At 36.9% G+C, this 21,135-nt stretch overlaps 1 non-coding gene across 1 annotated transcript; it reads left to right on the forward strand.

Moving 5' to 3' along the window:
- Nucleotides 1-13,385: 13,385 nt before the first annotated feature.
- On the forward strand, nucleotides 13,386-13,457 carry TRNAC-ACA (transfer RNA cysteine (anticodon ACA)). Its single transcript has one exon. It is a non-coding gene; the product is annotated as a tRNA-Cys (tRNA).
- The last annotated feature ends 7,678 nt before the right edge of the window (nucleotides 13,458-21,135 follow it).

A 21,135-nucleotide genomic window follows, 5' to 3' on the forward strand; every position in this document is an offset into this window, starting at 1 on the left:
ATGGCAACCCATTCCAGTATTCTTGCCTGGAGAATCCCATGGACAGAGGAGCCTGGCGGGCTACAGTCCATAGGGTCACAAAGAGTTGGACATGACTGAAGTGACTTAGCACAGACACACATGGACACTGACTCAGCAAAGACTGTCTTTTTCTTGATTCAACCCTGCTGTTCTTCTGGACTTGAGCCTCAGCTGCTATGGAATTTCAGCACTGATGCTTATTTATCAGATTATTAGCTTCTTGGCATATTGTTAGGATTGCTTAAAATACAGGCATTTCTATATAAATGGAAATGCTTTAACACTTTATCCATTTTAATAATCAAACTAAAGAAACTGCAGCCATCAAACTCTGGCGCAATCTCTTTTATTGAATGTGATAACATTACTGGGTAGCACACAGTGTTCTTGTGGGGATTAATGCATGAAAATGCCATTTTGCATAACAATAATGTCAAAAGCATAACTCTGAAAAGGTCCATCTTAGTTATAAAACTCAAGCGGAGGATTGATACATTATCTTTAGAGAATTCCAAAATGCTTTGTGATTCTGCATTGTAGAATATCTCTGACAAGATATAAGAAGAAAGTATTCCATTTAAGTACACAGGTGCAGGTCTGATCCCGGAGCTCTGTTTCTGAAGTCGTGTTTGTTTTAGGTAAAGGTCACTAAAGAAAGTGTTCCTTTTGAAACTTCAGATATTAGAAGAAAATATGGCAATATTGGGGTGAATGACCTTTGTGTTGATCACTCTGTCAAGAATCCATAAGTATTGGCAGAGGAGAAGAAACTGCCTATTTTTAAAGATTTTTAGAACACAATTCAGTATTTGGCATTATTGTCAACTGCATTTTGTTTGACAAATGCAGGCTCTGCAACATCTATATTTAAAATCCTTAATATAACACTCTCTATTTCATAAGGAAATATACTATCTTCTCTTTCGAATATTGAGAAAAGTGGGAGGTTCCACATCTTATGTGTTTTTTCCCTGACTTTCTTATTCCTCATGGTCCTTTACTTTGTGCTGATGTTTATTAAGAAATACCATGTGAAAGTTAATAATAACATAATTTAGAGCAATAATTACATTTTTATTCAATAGCTGTGGGAAAACACTGGGTTGAATAATGAGATAAAAATGAGTGTCTTAGGCCTAACAGGACATTAATCAACATATTAACTGTGTGGGCAAACTGATTTGAGACTGTTATGGCTTAATTTGTCTCAAAATCATTATTTTTAATGTATTGCATAATGTACTTTAAAATATGTGTTCAACTGATCATAAAGAAACATTAGATTTCAACAGAAGAGATGCTACTCCTTATCATGTCATGAGTTATCCTCTTTTTATAGTACCCAGTATAAAATCAATATTCCTAAAACTCTGACATTTCACAGCTATGTTCAGATAAGGCTAAATTAGTTTTGCAACCTCTCCACCTAAATTCAGTTATAATATCAGAGTCTGTATATTTTCTTAATCCTAATTGCCAAAATGTATGTATTATTCACTGTTGTTTTCAAGGGTTTTCACCAAAACTGTTTAAATGTCATCTTTGTTTCAGTAAATAATAGCAATCTTCCAAACCCAGGAATTTCTGACCAGTTTGAAGTGACAAGAATTCAATGCTTAGCTCTAGATTTTCATTTAACACAAATTTGATCCTTCAGAGACCTCAATCACACCTAAGGATCCAGTCATCATGGACAAAGTCTTCCTCATCCTTCAGGAGGCGGAAATGACAACCCACCCCAGTATTCTTGCCTGGGATACCCCCTGGACAGAGGAGCTTTGCAGGCTACAGTCCAAAGGGTTGCAAAGAGTCAGATATGACTGAGCATGCACGCACGCACCCACACACACACACACACAAACGTGTATTTATATAATTGAATCACTTTGCAATACAGCAGAAATTAACACACTATTGCAAACAAAATATACTGCATTAAAATAAAAAGTCAAACGAGAGTGTGATTAACTGTGTTCAATGCTGCTGATAGATAAAGATGAAGATAGAGAATTAACCATTAATAATGATTTGGGATGTAAACTAGACTTGATTAGAGTGGGTTTAAGCAAAAATAGGAAAAGAAGAATCAGAGACAGTGAGTGTCCACACTGATTTGAGACGTTTATTAAAGGAAGCAAATAAATGGGATAATAGATGACATAAATGGGGTCAGAAAAATTGCTTTTAAAATGAGGGAGATAAAATCGTATTTCTAATAGATACTATCCAGAAGAGGGTAGGAAATAAATGAAAAAGAAGTGAAAGGGAAGAATCCTTACGGCGGTATCCTTAAGTAGTAGAGAAGATACAGTGCAGAATTGAGGACCTGGATTTAGGTAGGAGCATGGACAGCTCATCCACAGTAAGGGTGGAGGGTAGTCCACTACTCATCCATGGTACAGATACCATCGACGGGTAATTGTGGTGGTGAGTGTTGGCAGAAATTGTCTTAAGTTTCCTTGGTCAAATAAAAGCTGGGTCATCAGCTGAGGATGAGGACAGGTGAAAAGGCAGTATGTCCAGACTTGAGGAGAGAAAAGAAGGTTTGAAATAATCATCTGGAAAAGGCAGCAGATCAACATGAGTTCATGGAAATACTTAGGGGCACAGAATGGATTTAATGACAGAATTTTGCTAAGTGACTATGCTTAAGTGAGACCTGATGCAGTGTTTGGCAGGGAGAAAAAGGGGAGAGGGTCTTTGTTCTAGCTACTAATATCAAATAAGCTAATATCCACTTGTTAAAATCTTGCCCCGTTTCTTTGTACAAATTAAGCAATAATGTAAAAAATAAAGTCCATATAACAAAAGCATCTGTGGTTCCCTTTGCTTTCCATATTGCCCTGTGTGTTATATCTTAATATATATCTTATATATTCTAAATTTCTGAGTCTTAAAATTCTTTGTAGCTTCATAGAAACTAACATAGATTTTTATTTCTCTATACATAATATCTGAATAATGACTGTATAAGATTCATTTTGTTCAAGATTTAAAATTATACCATTTTACTCTATTAGCTAATTTTTTTTCCCCAGAAGGAAGTGGTAGCAGAAAGGCATAAGACTTTGATTTCATAGTGAAATATATGCATGCACTGAAAGGCTTCTGACAAACATGTTTCATACACTATGAAATAAAACAATCCTCACTCAGACTCGGATGCTGAATATTTTCTTGGCAGTCCATGCTGCCATATTTCTTCAGTGGCAGTGTCTCTAAGCAGGGCATACTTTTTTGTTGCAGACCTTTAGGTTATGACATTTGCCTTTGCCCAAATATGCCGCTGAGAACACAGGGCAATGTTTTCAAAAGAAATTCTATTTTCCCATTTGCAGAAAACACACACATTCACTGGGAAATATACTGACAAAGAAGTTGCAATTGACTAGTACAATAAGCCACATGAGTTATTTGTATAAGCAAGTAGCTATTTCAGAGGGTGATTAAAATATCATTCTATTTATTAGGGGTGTTACTATGTAACTAAAACTGGAAAAGTCAAGATCTCAAAGTACATATTTATTAGAATGTCTACACCGTCCTTCTACCAGCCATGAGTTTCCTGAAGTATAGCAAAAATAGAACCAATCATAAGCTATCACAGGGATGGAAAGGACATTGAAAGAGTATCTAGTTCATCCTTTTACTTCTAATTAAACCTAAACAGACTGGTTCCAAATAGGAAAAGGAGTACCTCAAGGCTGTATACTGTCAACCTGCTTATTTAACTTATATGCAGAGTACATCATGAGAAACGCTGGGCTGGAAGAAGCACAAGCTGGAATCAAGATTGCAGGGAGAAATATCAATAACCTCAGATATGCAGATGACACCACCCTTATGGCAGAAAGTGAAGAGGAACTAAAAAGCCTCTTGATGAAAGTGAAAGAGGGGTGATAAAGTTGGCTTAAAGCTCCACATTCAAAAAACGAAGATCATGGCATCTGGTCCCAACACTTCATGGGAAATAGATGGGGAAACAGTGGAAACAGTGTCAGACTTTATCTTTTTGAGCTCCCAAATCACTGCAGATGGTGACTGCAGCCATGAAATTAAAAGATACTTACTTCTTCGAAGAAAAGTTATGACCACCTAGATAGGATATTGAAAAGCAGAAACATTACTTTGCCAAAAAAGGTCCGTCTAGTCAAGGCTATGGTTTTTCCAGTGGTTGTGTATGGATGTGAGAGTTGGACTGTGAAGAAAGCTGAGCACTGAAGAATTGATGCTTTTGAACTGTGGTGTTGGAGAAGATTCCTGAGAGTCCCTTGGACTGCAAGGAGATCCAACTAGTCCATTCTAAAGGAGATCAGCCCTGGGTGTTCTTTGGAAGGAATGATGCTAAAGCTGAAACTCCAGTACTTTGCCCACCTAATGGCCAGTACTAGAAAAGTAACTCCAGTACTTTTCCACTCATAGGAAAAGACTCTGATGCTGGGAGGGATTGGGGGCAGGAGGAAAAGGGGATGACAGAGGATGAGATGGCTGGATGGCATCACCGACTCGATGGATGTGAATCTGAGTGAACTCCAGGTGTTGGTGATGGACAGGGAGGCCTGGCGTGCTGCGATCCAAACAGTCGCAAAGAGTTGGACATGACTGAGCAACTGAACTGAACTGAACTGAAACCTAAACTTTATATGGTTCCAAGAGTGCTCCAAGGTTGAGGAAAATTACACAAAGTAGTCTATATCTAAGTCATGGAATTGATCATTTTTGCTAATTTCTTTTTTCCGTTCCCTTCCCCTCTTCCTTTCTTGCTCTTTTTTTTCATTTCATGTTTTTAGATCTCATGTTTTGTCTTTATAATTCAAAAAAGAAAGCTTCTAGTTTCAAAGCCTTTATCCCAATCTTCAAAATGAACTGCTCCTTACCAGACTGTCCTCAACTTTCAGAAACACCGACTCATGTGCGATCCCATCGAGAGAAGGCCTGCACATTCATACTCACGCTATGAGGACTAGTCTCTTCCATTGAACTATGCCGAATCACTGCTTGTCGATCATGTTCCACCAGTCTCCACAGAACCTGTTCAGCAAGCTCTACTGTATGTGTCTTTATCCTCAAATGTGCAGCTTGAGAGTTACTTAAGTGTACACAGAGGTTCATGTACATGGAAGAGGGTAAGACAAATCAGTCTGACTGGGTATGCTATCTATTTTTAAATCTTTCCCTTTTATTTTGTATTCTGTAATATTAGTCTGTAGTCTTCCCTTTCCTCTGTTCGTTCCTGGGCCTCCTGCATTGCAGGCAGATTATTTACCAGCTAGGCTACCAGGGAAGCCCAAATCAAGCCTAAGTATCAAAAATTAAATTTATAACATCTAAAATTGATTCAAATCACAGCAGGATCCTCTATGACCCACCACCCAGAATATTGGAAATACAAGCAAAAATAAACAAATGGGACCTAATCAAAATTAAAAGCTTCTCCACAACAAAGGAAACTATAAGCAAGGTGAAAAGACAGCCTTCAGAATGGGAGAAACTAATAGCAAATGAAGCAACTGACAAAGAATTAATCTCAAAAATATACAAGCAACTCCTACATCTCAATTCCAGAAAAATAAATAACCCAATCAAAAAATGGGCCAAAGAACTAAACAGACATTTCTCCATAGAAGACATAAAGATGGCTAACAAACACATGAAAAGATGCTCAACATCACTCATTATCAGAGAAATGCAAATCAAAACCACAATGAGGTACCATCTCACTCTAGTCAGAATGGCTGCTATCCAAAAGTCTACAAGCAATAAATGCTGGAGAGGGTGTGGGAAAAAGGGAACCCTCTTACACTGTTGGTGGGAATGCAAACTAGTACAGCCACTATGGAGAACAGTGTGGAGATTCCTTAAAAAACTGGAAATAGGACTGCCATATGACCCAGCAATCACACTGCTGGGCATACACACCGAGGAAACCAGAATTGAAAGAGACACGTGTACCCCAATGTTCATTGCAGCACTGTTTATAATAGCCAGGACATGGAAGCAACCTAGATGTCCATTGGTAGATGAATGGAAAAGAAAGCTGTGGTACATATACACAATGGAGTATTAGTCATTAAAAAGAATACATTTGAATCAGTTCTAAAGAGGTGGATGAAGCTGGAGCCTATTATAAAGAGTGAAGTAAGCCAGAAAGAAAAACACCAATACAGTTAATAACGCATATATAGGGAATTTAGAAAGATGGTAACAATAATCCTGTATGCGAGACAGCAAAAGAGACACAGATGTATAGAACAGTCTTTTGGACTCTGTGGGAGAGGGCAAGGATAGGATGATTTGGGAGAATGGCATTGACACATGTATATTATCATATGCGAAATGAATTGCCAGTCCAGGTTCGATGCAGGATACAAGATGCTCGGGGCTGGTGCACTGGGATGACCCAGAGGGATGGAATGGGGAGGGAGGAGGGAGAGGGGTTCAGGATAGGGAACACCTGTACACCCATGGCAGATTCATGTCAGTGTTTGGCAAAACCAATACGATATTGCAAAGTAATTAGCCTCCAATTAAATTAAATAAATTTATATTTTTAAAAAAGAAAGAAAAGAAAGCTGCATATTATAGCCATTAGCTGCAATGGATATTTAAATATAAATAAATAATAATTAAATAAAATTAAAAAAACAAATACCTTTATTAAGCTATTTCAATGTTTGGTGATTTAGTCACTATGTCGTGTCCAACCCTTGTGAGCCCACCAGGTTCCTCTGTCCATGTGATTTCCCAGGTAAGGAGCTAGAGTGAGTTGCCATTTCCTTTCCCAGGGATCTTCCTGACCGAGGGATGGAACCAGGGTCTCTTGCATTGCAGGCAGTCTCCTGTACTGTAGGCAGATTCTTTACAAATGGAGCCACCAGGGAAACCCAAAGTATCTTTATTGAACTATTTCAATGTTTAACAACTTTTATTTCCCATCATGTATTTGCTAACACATGCACATACACATATATATATGTACATATGTATATTCGTGTATGTATATCTGAAATCAGTTCACTTATACAGCGAAATGCATGTTTAATTATACCTGATATTCTCTAAAATACTTCTTCTTGCTTTCCGTTAAAAATAAAATGGTTGCCAGAGTCCATGAATGATGTACAATATCTGAATTGGTAGCACTTAGCAATTAGGTAGTTAGCAATGCTAATGTCAGATACCAGACAAACTGGATGTAAGACAAAGGCTGGCTTGACTTCCCATCCGGTGTGCCCTGCAAAGCTGGCCATGGTTAGACATTTCAGAAGACAAAAGGGAAGAAACGTTCAGAAGCTGGCAAAGCAACTTTGTGTATGATACACAGGAAAGAGGAGTTTAAATATGTGACATTTGAATCAAAAGTTTGGAAGAGGGAACACTTCTTAGAAAGCAAATAACCTTGTAAAATTTCTCTCTTGTTGAAATGTGCAAGGTGTATATTGAAATTCCAGTATAATTAATGTGGACTGTATTTGTTTTGATTTTCATCAGTTTAGATGTTTGTGAATCATATTTAACAATTTACTGTGTACTCTGACTAAGACTCTGACTCTGGTAATGTACTTTTTATTTCTGGCATTTAACTTACCTTTTATTTATAGTTTCTATCTTACCCAGTATTCTTTATCTTTTCATGCACATGTCCATCATTTATACTAAGTTCTTTAACATATTAACACAGTTGGGTAATTCCCAATCCTGGGATGCAATTACTAGTGTTAGCTCCATTTTATAGATGAGGAAACTGAAGCACGGAGGTTAAACAATTTTATCCATGATCCAATAGCTAAAAAGCATTTGAATATAATCAGTCTAATTATAAGGTCCAAGTTTACCATCATATCAAAATGTTTTTATTTATATACATTTAATTCATATCCCGTCACATAATTGGACTCTCTGTCAGTTCTAACAGAATTTTAGACATTGTTTTAGTATGAGATATGAGAGTTATATCTCATACCATAGAATTAACTTTTCATTTGTTCCTGTCATCCTTCTCCACTGAACAAAGGGTTCTTTGTTCATTCTACACCAAGGGGTGTCTTTCTCTCTGAAGAAGGAGAGAAATATGTATCCTCAGTTTTAATCCAGCTATGAAGTTCTTGGGTCACTTATTGGAGAGACATAAATCTTCTACTTCTAAGAACCACTGTATTTTAGACTAATAAATGTATACAGTTAAGTGTTATGGCATTGTGTTTCCTTATAAAATATTTTAATCTAAAAAATATAGACAATATGCTGTTTTAAATAAAAATTAATTTGTTCATATATATGTATTCACCAAAAGGATTTCATTTTACATAGTTTCAATAAAGCAAACACTCAACCTTAACTCACATAAAGGCAGGTGTTAATTGACATATATTTAGTAGTGAAAAAGCAAGAAAAATATCTATACACAAACATGTATTTATGAGGACCTAATTACTATAAAGTTTTATCAATGAATTTGTTAAAACCCTTTTATAAAAATTTAAACATCAAGTTACAACAAATAGTTCTGCATAGCAGTCAGAAGTATTATCTTTGCAACATACTTTTTAAATAGATCAAAGGATAATGGGGGCAAGATTCAGCTTATGTGATTTTGATGTGTGACAAATCTAAGAATTGACAGAACCATGTAAATCATGTGTGTTATCGTGCCTCATCTGAATGTCTCTACAACATATACAAGTTGAAGGATTAAGTGTGAGAAGAGCTTTCAGAGCTTAGTCAGTGCTGGGGGCTGTCTTGACACTGATTAAGACCCTGACAGAGTGCACAAAAAACCCATTTGTTGGCATGACATGTCAGATGGATGAAGAATCAGTCTTTGTCTATTGAGTTCAGTTTTCTTTCAAACTGACTTCCAGATCAGCTGCAGTATTTTCAGAGGCAAGTAGTACATTGATTTTTAATACAGGCATTATGCAAAATATGTAGTAATGAAAACTTTTTAAAGAGGCTTTTCTATATAGCATTAGTAAGCACAGTGAACAATTGCACATTCATACGAGCAGAGTTTCGTTCCATCTTCTACTTCTAAGAACCACTTTTTAAAACAGCAGTTCCCGTTAAAAGGCTAATTCTCTTTCTATCCATGACTAAACTGTGTGGTGAGGTTTATTTTGTTTGGCACTGAAAAATAAATGATGGAAAATTGGAGCTAACAATATGTTCTGATTATTCCAGTGGTATACAATATTCTCTGAATGTGACAAACCATGTTTATCCCACTAGGGAGAGTGAGTGAGGGAGAGAGAGATTCCCCGTGATTTATTGGCATGCATTGTGTTGTTAAATAGCCATTTTCTTATTCTACCTGGACATTGACATATTTCATTTCACTTCTAAGCATTAAGATTTTCATATGCAAAATCTTACTTAAATGTTGTATTGACTACAAGAAATAACTGTTATTTGGGGCAGTAGGTAAGACCATTGGGTCCATCAAGTATTATGTTTCCTTTTTTACTATTCCATATCATATGGGTTTTTCATTGTTTCTAAGATGTTTAGTCTACTTCTCATATTTCTATTTTTTTTTAAAAATGGTAGCATAAAGTAGAACATCATTCTAGAACACCAAATCTTCAGTTAAGAAAGGATAAAAAATGATCCCCGTATATACTCTTGCTCTCACTATATTTCTAACTTAAGACCTCTGTTCATACACAGTGTGTGAGCTCAGTTGTGTCTGACTCTTTGCAATCCCATGGAAGGTAGCCCACCAGGTTCCTCTGCCCATGGAATTTTCCAGGCAAGAATACTGGAGTGGGTTGCCATTTCCTACTCCTAGAGATCTTTCTGACTCAAGGATCAAACCTGTGTCTCTTGAATCTCCTGCATTGGCCGGTGAATTCTTTACACTCTGCCACCTGGGAAGCCTCTCCTACACAGCAGCACTATCCAATAAGACTGGCTATTCCGGTATAAGAAAAATACAAATTTCAAGGAATCATCGAATTGTTATCTGCTCAGTGGTGAATTGCTTATGCCCTGAAAGATGTTTCTTCTGAAAAGGGAAAGGGGAATCTCAGGACCATGAACACTCTTTCCTAGTCTTATTCGAAGTGAAAAATAAAAATCTGAAGATGACTGTCCAGAGTTATGAGTAAAACCTGTGATCAGAGAAGATAGTGAAGATAATGACTCCACATATGAAACTTGACTCTGTAGTTGAGTTTGTGATGCAATACAGAACAGAAATATTCCAAATAATTTTAAAATGTGTAATATTTAATTGTAGGTAGATAGATAGGTAGGTAGGTAGGTAGTGTGTAATTATGTTGGTGTCACTGAGAACCAGGGAGGTTCGGCAAGGAAGAAACAGGATACAGACATAAGACAGAAGAGATTAAGTAAAAATTATATAGTCTTACTAAATTACAAGTAATTATGATGTATTTAAAAAAAAGATTGCTTAGCTAACACTATTATTGGCCAAAGACAACCTGAAAACTAATCTTATCACCATAAAACCTAAGACGTGGCAGAGCAGATCTCCTGAGTTCCCTTACCCTACTGCTCTCCGCCTGGATGCTCCTTCCCAATAAAATCTCTTGCTTTGTCAGCAAAAAAAAAAAAAAAAAAGAAAAGAAAAATCTTAGAAACAATGCTGACTTCTCTGGTAGCTCAGCTCGTCAAGAATCCACCTGCAATGCAGAAGACCCCAGTTCGATTCCTGGGTCAGGAAGATCTGCTGGAGAAGGAAACAGTTACCCACTCCAGTATTCTGGCCTGGAGAATTCCATGGACTGTATAGTCACAAAGAGTCGACTGTATGGTCCATGGGGTCGCAAAGATAAGACTGAGCATATAGAAACAATATAAACAAAATCCCTAGATCCTCGTGTGTGTGTGTGTGTGAGTGTGAAGTCACTCAGTCGTGTCCAACTCTTTGCGACCCTGTGGACTGTAGCCCACCAGGCTCCTCTGTCCATGGGATTCTCCAGGCAAGAACACTGGAGTGGGTTGCCATTCCATTCTCCAGGGGATCTTCCTAACCCAGGGATCGAACCCAGGTCTCCTGCTTTGCAGGCAGATGCTTTATCCTCTGAGCCTCATAGTGGTCTCTAATGTCACTTTCCTCTAAAAGAACATAAGAATCCTTGGGGGAAATGGCAGATTCCACACCTTGGGTATGATATATAATTATTATCCTGAAATAATTTGTCACACCAAAGAAAGAAACAGACAACTAGAGTAATAATAAAGTCAGTTGGAAGCCTATTTAACATTTTTAATAGTCCAAACTGGGACACTTTAGTTTCAATCAGTAAACATGCACCATGCAAGGAACTGAAATACAATACATCTAAAATATTTAAATCAGTGAAATGATACTAATATTAGTTAATAAAAAAAAAACCCACAACTCATCATTGGCCTCTGGAAGAAGCCAGGAAACCAACTTATTTTTGAAGCTAGCAGATTTTCTAGTTATTCTTATTCTGCTTCGTTTATGCAATTTACAGTTCAGAGTGCCAAAATAGTGGATAAGAACAAATTTTCTTTATTGAAATAGTCCAGTTAATAATTAAAGAAGGAAAGACATAACTAAAAGGACCATTTTCATAAAATAATGGACTTAGGCCAGAGATTAGTAAACTTTTTCTGTAAAGGGACAGGTAGTACTTAAGACTTAGACTCATGCGGTCTCTGGTGCAACTCTGTTACATCATGAGAGATAGTATGTGAATGCATTCTCAGTCGTGTCCCATTCTCTGTGATTCTGCGGACTGTAGCCTGCCAGGCTCCTCCAGCCTTAGGATTTCCCAGGCAAGGATACTGGAGTAGGTTGCCATTTCCTCCTCTAGGGGGTCTTCCTGACTCAGGGATCAAACCCATGTCTCTTGTGTCTCCTGCACTGGCAGGCGAACTCTCTATCAGGGCACCACCTGGGAAGCCCTCAATGAAGGATACTATAGAAAGTACTTAAATAAATAAATGTGTCTTTGTTTCAATAAAACTTTGTTTACAAAAATAAGCTGCATAACATTTTGGCCCAGGGGCCATAGTTTGTTGAAGTAAGCAATGATCACTGAGGACTGCTAATGTTATAGTCATTATGTAGCTTTACTTTACACTGTGTATACTAGAATAACATTGTATATTATTAGAAATGAATAAGCTTCATCATATCAAGAATAGAGTATACTCATTTTTATTATGCTTACTGACATGTCATTTTATAATCTTCAATCAATGAAAGTAAAAGTGCAGGTATAAGATACTTCAGAACTTAATAACACAATGTAACAAGGTAGAAATTCCAGAAACAAATATGCAATAAAACTATATTTTAGGTTTTATAGAAATACTAAAACCCTTAAAATTATAGTTCTATCCTTTATATACCCAGCAACTACTTATATATAACAAGCATTCGAATTTTTATTTTATGATACGTAATATTTGACTTGATGACTTCACTCACTCCATTTAAATTATTCAAAAGAAAGCATTGCATTATCTCTTTAAAAAGATATTTATTTAAGTTATCTAACTTCTTCCTCAGTCTCCATAAATGCTTACTATTGGTTTATGTTAATACTATGATCATTATTATTATAGTCACAACTATCATTCACAACTATTAAGCCTCATCCATATTGTAGACACTCTGTATACATTTATTATATTTTCGGTATTTAAAACAACCTTAGAACAATGGCCTCACTCCCACTGCATATTAGAAAACAGATTTGGAGTGGGCAATTAATATTCTTCAGTTTTTAGTTTTAAATGAGTTAAGTTCCAGGCTTAGATCTGGGTCTCTAGAGCTCACATTTTTTTCCACCTCACAACACTATATGAAATAACTAAAACCATGTATCAGAAACTTTGGTATTATGGAGACACTACCCCTCCAGCCTAACGTCAAATGCAGCCTTCTTTATTCCAAGTGACTATCATATATTCACAAATTACTGGCAAGCTAGGGGCACTGAATAGAGAAATAGAAATGATGCTAACTGTCTGGAATGTGCATTCCACTGAAAATGTTAAGATGATATTCTCAGTAAAAAAAAAAAATTCAGTATGAGGTGACCTGGTATATGATTTCAAAATACTTCAAAATATATGAAGGTTAAATTAATCTGATTCCAGAAAATGTAACATATGAAAAAAATAAAGTCAAGAAGAATAATGTATCATCTAATAATGTATTACAAATGGATTTTGTTTACTATAAATTTAAGAACTTTTTATTTTAAATAATGTGTATGTGAAGACTTTTCTTAGGTCATCATATTTTTAACATTTTGGCATGTAGATCTCCTCACATAAAGTGTCTTTGAAGTACATTTGGAAGGTTATAAGTCAGATTTATCTTTTTTATTTATAGTGATATTCCAGGAAAGTCAGTGACTTCCCTGGTGGCTCAGATGGTAAAGCGTCTGCCTACAATGCAGGAGACCCAGGTTCGATCCCTGGGTTGGAAAGATCCTCTGGGGAAGGAAATGGCAACCCATTCCAGTACTTTTGCCTGGAAAATCCCATGGACAGAGAAGTGTGGTAGGGTACAGTCCATGGGGTTGCAAAGAGTCAGACACGACTGAGCGATTTCACTTTCACTTTCTTTTACTTTCCAGGAAAGTCAAGGTCCTGGGAACTTTAGGTTCTGTTCAAAAATTAAAGTTTGGGTCTCATTCTCTTCTCCAAGAAAATGGTTGTTTTGAGTTCTGTCAGTTGTTTTGAAAATCACAATGTTTTCATAATCACAGGTAAAATAAGTTGCAACTCTCCAGGACAAGCCTACATATGTATCAGTCATTGATTCTACCAACAGTCATGCAGCCCTTCTCAGTGCATTCGTACATATTGTACTCTCATATTCTTCACTCAACACGTACTGAAAGTGAACCTCTTCATTTCTTTATAGATTTCATCTTCTCTGGCTTCAGATAACAAAGGCCGTTGTCTCCCTAAAATTCCCTCCCACCACTGCTCCTCCCATAATTCAGGGGTCAGATGTCACTTTCTGCTGGAAGCTTTCACAGACCTTTTACATTTGTTTGTAGCAAGTAGAGGGATTTCTATTCAAAGAAAAGACCTATTCCAACTCCTTTCAGCATGGCAAAGATTGGGTCTTCATCCTGATATTTGACTCATTCTCTCTCCTCCAGGGGATGAGAGTTAATGTTTCTATTTTTTCAGTTTGCTGAAACAAAATCCAAACTCCTACTCAACAAAACACAAGAGAAAACTGTTGGGTTTTGATGGGGAAAAAGTGATTGTTAAAACAGGATCACTCATTGGAAAACATAAGATTACAGTTGCAGATTAAGTACATAGCAAAAAATCACCACGAATGCTCTTATATCACACAGTGGGACTGACATCTAATCTATAAAATGCATACAAGGAAAGGGAAACAGAGGCTTGTCCTCTGCTCTTGGTGTGACATCTGTATTGACAATCCCAATCCCAGTTTGTTCAATGCGTTTATTTGAGGCATTTGATTTTTTTTTCTATGAAACTTTAAGGCTTCCATTCAAACAGTCTCTTGGCTGTTACCCATTGGGTCTCTGTATTTGTACAGCACTGTACAAATTGCTTGTATCCAAGATGGTGAAGTCAGTTCTTTTTTTGACCTCAAGCTAGCTAAAAATCTGGTAATATCTACTACAATTATAAACCAGGTTAGAACTCTGCTAGGAGTAGAAAGCTCCTAATGAAGTGAAAGAATAGATCATCTGAAGGCTCCAAGTGTGTGGAAATAATAAATATCTGTTCACTTTTTTTAATTTTTTGAATCAAGGACATCCCCTGCTTATCTCTTTAGAATGAGGAGTAGACTCATTTCTCTAGTTACAAAGACGTGCTTACTAGGAAGTGCTCCCATGGATATTCCATTTTAGGTGTTTAAAAAGGCAAATGCCAAGCTGGTATTTTTTTTGCGCATGCATCTGTGCTTTAAGTAGTTGAAGCATGCCCCGAACGACACTGCACATTGATCTTGGATCAGAAGCTCCCTCTATATGCTCCTAGAGCATGTTCTACTTCTACCATCATAGCATTGAACACGCTGCATTGACTTGCTAATTTAAACTCAATGAAGGCCAGAACTATATTGTTTTTCACTTTTGTGTCTACAATACCTAAACAGCCTCAGACACAGAATAAGCATTCCATAAATATTAAGGGAGTGACTATCACATCAGTGGTAAAAAATAGAATGGATTATGGGTATCCTTTTTACTAGTATTAACACTATACTTTGGGCACATGATTGGAAGAGCCAATCCATTGGAAAAGACCCTGACGCTGGGAAAGATTAAGGGCAGGAGGAGAAGGTGGTGGCAAAGGATGAGATGGTTGGATGACATCATTGACTCAATGGACATGAGTTTCAGCAAACTTTGAGAGATAGTGAAGGACATGGAAGCCCAGCGTGCTGCAATCCATGGGGTCACCAAGAGTCAGACAACTGAACAACAACAATATATTCATGTAGATTTTTGCATGTATTTGTTTATCCCAAACAACATTCATACAGTCAAAAGCATAGCAAAGTAGGAGTCGTATGACTACCCTCTTTAATGATAAAACCAAAACCCAGCTGATCTTACTGCTCTGTTCTCCCATCAACAAAATACACAGGATGATGAGAAGTCCAAAAACACTACGCAGGCTACTCAACCTTTATGCATTTTCAGGTGGTTGAAAACAGCAGCAGATAGATACTTTTTCAATTAATTTTAAATGAAAAGACAACCTGAGCAGAGAATTCCATAGCAGAGACCTTAGTCAGAATGCCCTGGCACCAAGTTTCTCAAGATTAAACCAAGGGCAGATTAAATATCCTTCTGTGTCATAACTCAGTGACAAGCCCATCATATTACATTTTTCTCCCAAAAGCATTTTTGACTAGAATATTGCTATACAAGGTCCAATTTTAGAAGCAAAAGATTGAAAGGTCATTTAGTCCTTCCTGAAATGACCTGAAAACTTCCTCTTTACAATGTAGCGTATAGTTTTTTTCTCCACTTACCAGTTAGGTTTTTATATATTAAATTGATTGCTCAAATTTCCACAGAAACTAATTTCCGTGTGTTTGGCTCCCCATTTCTCTTAGAATAAGAGTCAAAGAACTTAATGCTTTGAATCTTATGTGACCTGACCTCTCCTACCAATTGCACTAAGCTCTTCTACTCCCCTACACCCTGACCACCCCTTCTAGCTCCGTTGTCCTTCATTGTGTGGACCAGGTATTCTCCCATCTCAAGGCCTTTACACTGGCTGCTCACCCTGCCTGGACATTCTTCTTTCAGAAATCAACATAGATCATCACTCCTGCCAATTTCACATCTTTGTTTAAAGGTCATCTCTCAGGCCCTCCTTCCTTACCTGCATTGGAACCTTGTTCCAGCACCTGTCATCTCTCTTATTCATATACACATCTCCCACAGTTCATACCATATTCTAATATACTTTATACAGTACTACTTACTATCTTCCATGTGAGTTTCTCCCCATTAGAGAGTAAAATCCAAGAAGGAAAATATTTTTCTTTCTCTCTAGCCCTCTTGAAAGTAAGCCCCTTGGACTGCAAGGAGATCAAATAAGTCAATCCTAAAGGAAATCAGTCCTGAATATTCTTTGGTCACCTGAAGTGAAGAGCTGACTCACTGGAAAGACCCTGATGCTGAGAAAGACTGAAGACAGGAGGAGAAGGGGACGACAGAGGATGAGATGATTGGATGACATCTCCGACTCAAAGGACATGAATTTGAGCAAGATCGGGGTGACAGTGAAGGACAGGGAAGCCTGGCGTGCTGTAGTCCATAGGGTAACAAAGAGTGAGACACAACTGAGTGACTGAGCAACAATAAAAACTCTAGCACTTAAAATAATCAGTGACTGGCATACGACTGGAAACATTCCTGAACAAATAAATGTAATGGTTATATATCAAAAACGTGTAGTTCTCTAAAGGGCTTAAAGTGAATGAACCACCTTTTGAAATGTTAATTTAAAAGAACAGAATTATATATGCAGCTTGCTTGTTGTTATCATTGTTTAGTCACTAAGTCATGTTGACTTTTTTTGACCCTGTAAACTAAGCCGGCCAGATTCCTCTGTCCATGGGATTTCCCAGACAAGAATACTGGAGTGGATTGCCATTTGATTCAGTTCAGTTCAGTTCAGTCACTCAGTCACGTCTAACTCTTTGTGACCCCATGAATCACAGCACGCCAGGCCTCCCTGTCCATCACCAACTCCCTGAGTTCACTCAAACTCACGTCCATCGAGTTGCTGATGCTATCCAGCCATCTCATCCTTTGTCATCCCCTGCTCCTCCTGCCCCTAATCCCTCCAAGCATCAGGGTCTTTCCAATGAGTCAACTCTTCACATAAGATGGCCAAAGTACTGGAGTTTCAGCTTCAGCATCATTCCTTCCAAAGAACACCCAGGACAAATCTTCTTTAGAATGGACTGGTTGGATCTCCTTGCAGTCCAGGGGACTCTCAAGAGTCTTCTCCAACATCACAGTTCAAAAGCATCAATTCTTTGGCACTCAGCCTTCTTCACAGTCCAACTCTCACATCCATACATGAGTACTGGAAAAACCATAGCCTTGACTAGACGGACCTTAGTCGGCAAAGTAATGTCTCTGCTTTTGAATATACTATCTAGGTTGGTCATAACTTTCCTTCCAAGGAGTAAGCGTTTTTTAATTTCATAGATGCAGTCACCATCTGCAGTGATTTTGGAGCCCCAGAAAAATAAAGTCTGCCACTGTTTCCACTGTTTCCCCATCTATTTCCCATGAAGTAATGGGACCAGATGCCATGATCTTCGTTTTCAGAACATTGAGCTTTAAGCCAACTTTTTCACTCTCCTCTTTCACTTTCATCAAAAGGCTTTTTAGTTCCTCTTCACTTTCTGCCATAAGGGTGGTCTCATCTGCATATCTGAGGTTATTGATATTTCTCCTGGCAATCTTGATTCCAGCTTGTGCTTCTTCCAGCCCAGCGTTTCTCATGATGTACTCTGCATAGAAGTTAAATAAGCAGGGTGACAATATACAGCCTTGAGGTACTCCTTTTCCTATTTGGAACCAGTCTGTTGTTCCATGTCCAGTTCTAACTGTTGCTTCCTGAGCTGCATATAGGTTTCTCAAGAGGCAGGTCAGGTGGTCTGGTATCCCCAGCTCTTTCAGAATTTTCCACATGGAAAAGAAATGCAAAAAAGCAAAATGGCTGTCTGGGGAGGCCTTGCAAATAGCCATTTGATTACAACTATGTAAAAAGAAATAAAAAGCAACCAAGCAAAATCCCACGCACGGTCATTAAGAAGAAGAATAGAAGGTTATACACACAGCAATAAAACTCATCGCAACTGAAATCCTATGTTGAACACATGGGTAATTTTTTCCCTTCCTATGTGAAGAAAGCTGAGCACCGAAGAATTGATGCTTTTGAACTGTGGTGTTGGAGAAGACTCTTGAGAGTCCCTTGGACTACAAGGAGATCCAACCAGTCCATTCTGAAGGAAATCAGCCCTGGGATTTCTTTGGAAGGAATGATGCTAAAGCTGAAACTCCAGTACTTTGGCCACCTCATGAGAAGAGTTGACTCATTGGAAAAGACTGTGATGCTGGGAGGGATTGGGGGCAGGAGGAGAAGGGGACGACAGAGGATGAGATGGCTGGATGGCATCACTGCTCGATGGACGTGAGTCTGAGTGAACTCTGGGAGTTGGTGATGGACAGGGAGGCCTGGCGTGCTGCAATTCATGGGGTCACAAAGAGTCATACATGACTGAGCGACTGAACTGAACTGAACTGAAACTTTCTGCAACATATAAATTTTTAAAGAAACATTATGTTAGCATTTAGAATAAACATGAGAAAAAGCAATCCATAAAATGGCATTAAAGTTTTTCTATGAAAAATGCAGAAATTTTCAAATTGCTTCTCTGGTCGATCCCAAAATAGAATCTAAATTTAGGAAAAAAAAATTTTTTTCTTGAGACTTTTCTTCACAGTTAGGTGGCATTGAGTCTTTTCAGTTCAGAGTTCTTTCTCTGAAAATCTCATTAAAAACCATTGGCATCTTCAAGCACATATCTTAGTCCAAAATCTGGGTGGTTTTGTCTTTCACTTTCTTCTGTAAAATTTAATAGAAGACTTACTTAGACAGGAAGGGTTATTTTAACCACATATAGTTGTAGAAAAAGCCAGCTGTTTTCAGGATAAGAAGATTTTTAGAATAAATAGAAACAATTCTGCTACTCATAATATCAAACTATAGCTCATGAAAGCAAGTACTACCCAATTTAATAGCAGAATAATTTTACAATAAACAAATACCTTTGACATCAATGACAGTTAAGTGGTGCTGGATTTTAGCAAATGGAGCACTTTTTATTACAAGCACTTTACTTGTGCTCCAAGTTATCCAAAATAACTCGGATTCTTTTAAAATGTTTATCCAAAACAGTATAACAAAATAGTAGGGAAGAGTTTATATAAAAACCCCCTTTCATCCCACATTCTATAAACTGCAATCCCACATTCCATGGTGGGACCCCTTTGAATCTAGTGAATTTGTATTTGTTTGGATTATCTACTCAAATCTCTCTTTCAATATGTGGTACTCAAATTTGTTTGACTCTTACTTTGGTTAAATATCTAAGTTTAATTAAAGTGTTTTAACCTATATTTCTTGTTCCCTACACTTTCAGAAATACCTATTTGGTCTTATAAAAATGCCAAGATAATCCTTAATTTTACCTTTTGATAAAAAAAAAATAAGCTTATTTGTACCTCCACCCCTTCCTCCCCATTAAATTCTTACATTTTAATTGCATCTTCCATTTTAAGAATATAACTATTATAAACATAATCAGTTAAGTTTATTGATAAAAATTTCCAATTTCTGTAGTGACCATTCACTTTGTAATCACTCCTTGCCTGTCATTATATTCTTCTTGTAAAACACAGCCCTCTGTAATTCTTTTGGGGAGGGCATATGAGCTATTATTTTCTGTGTATCTAAAAATTCACTTACTTTGTCCCCACTCTTGAATAATAGTGTGGCTTATAATGATTTCTAGGAATAATTGATTTCTAGGAATAATTAATTTCTAGGAATAACAGCATTTTGAAAATAGCATTACTTTGTTTTCCAGCAACCATTTTTGCTAGTGAGGAGGCTACTTTTGTTTCACTCTTTTATAGGTAATTTGTCACCTTTCTGGTAAATAATAAAATTTTCTTTTCATGGCAGATGCTCTGCAGTTTTATTATAATATGTCTAGATAGATATTTATCTCTGTCTTGTTCAGGACCTGTATACATTATCTTTTCCCAATTCTTGAAAGGACTTACCATATAATAATATCAGTATCTCTTCCTAGTTATTAATATTTGCTCTATTCTCTTCTCACTTTATTGTTGAATGAACCTTGGAACTTCTCGCTCTGTTCCTATGTTTGTTAGTTTTTTTTAATTGTTCTTTAATACTTTTAAAAATTTAGTTACTCTGTTTCGCAATCTAGATGACATGCTTAGTGCAGTCTCCTGATGAATAATTCTCTCTTCATATCTGTGTAATCCATCTATGTATTAATTCCTTCGTTTGAGATTTTCAACCCAATTTTGTATTAATTACCAGCATTTCTAATTGGTTCTTTCTTATCTGTCCAATATTGTCCTTTTAAATGTTTAAGAATTATTTTAATTAATTGATTGGTTTTGTTTCAAAATTTCTTAGTTTTTATCTTAGTAGATCTAATTTAATCTTTTATCTCTTTGGGATTCTAAATATGTTTGTAAATTCTTTTTCAAATTAGCTTATTATTTTTATTAACAATATTTGAAAAAGTACACATGAATAGAGTCTAATTCTAGACAGAGAAGCCAGCAAACTATTGTTCATTCTTCAACATAAAGAGTAAAGAGAGATAATATCTCAGTAGGTATTAATCAAATTGAGATAAGATTTTAGAACTGTCCATTCAGCATTCCTGGACATCTGGACAAAATTTTTTCGAATTTTTGTAATTATATTATATGGAAGGAATTACATGACAATAAAGTATGTAGCAGTTATAGGCAGAAAAACCTATCACCTAGAGGTGAACAAAGAGAATATGAGTTATTACTAAGG

This window comes from Budorcas taxicolor, chromosome 2, assembly GCF_023091745.1.
Source record: "Budorcas taxicolor isolate Tak-1 chromosome 2, Takin1.1, whole genome shotgun sequence".
NCBI lineage: Eukaryota > Metazoa > Chordata > Mammalia > Artiodactyla > Bovidae > Budorcas > Budorcas taxicolor.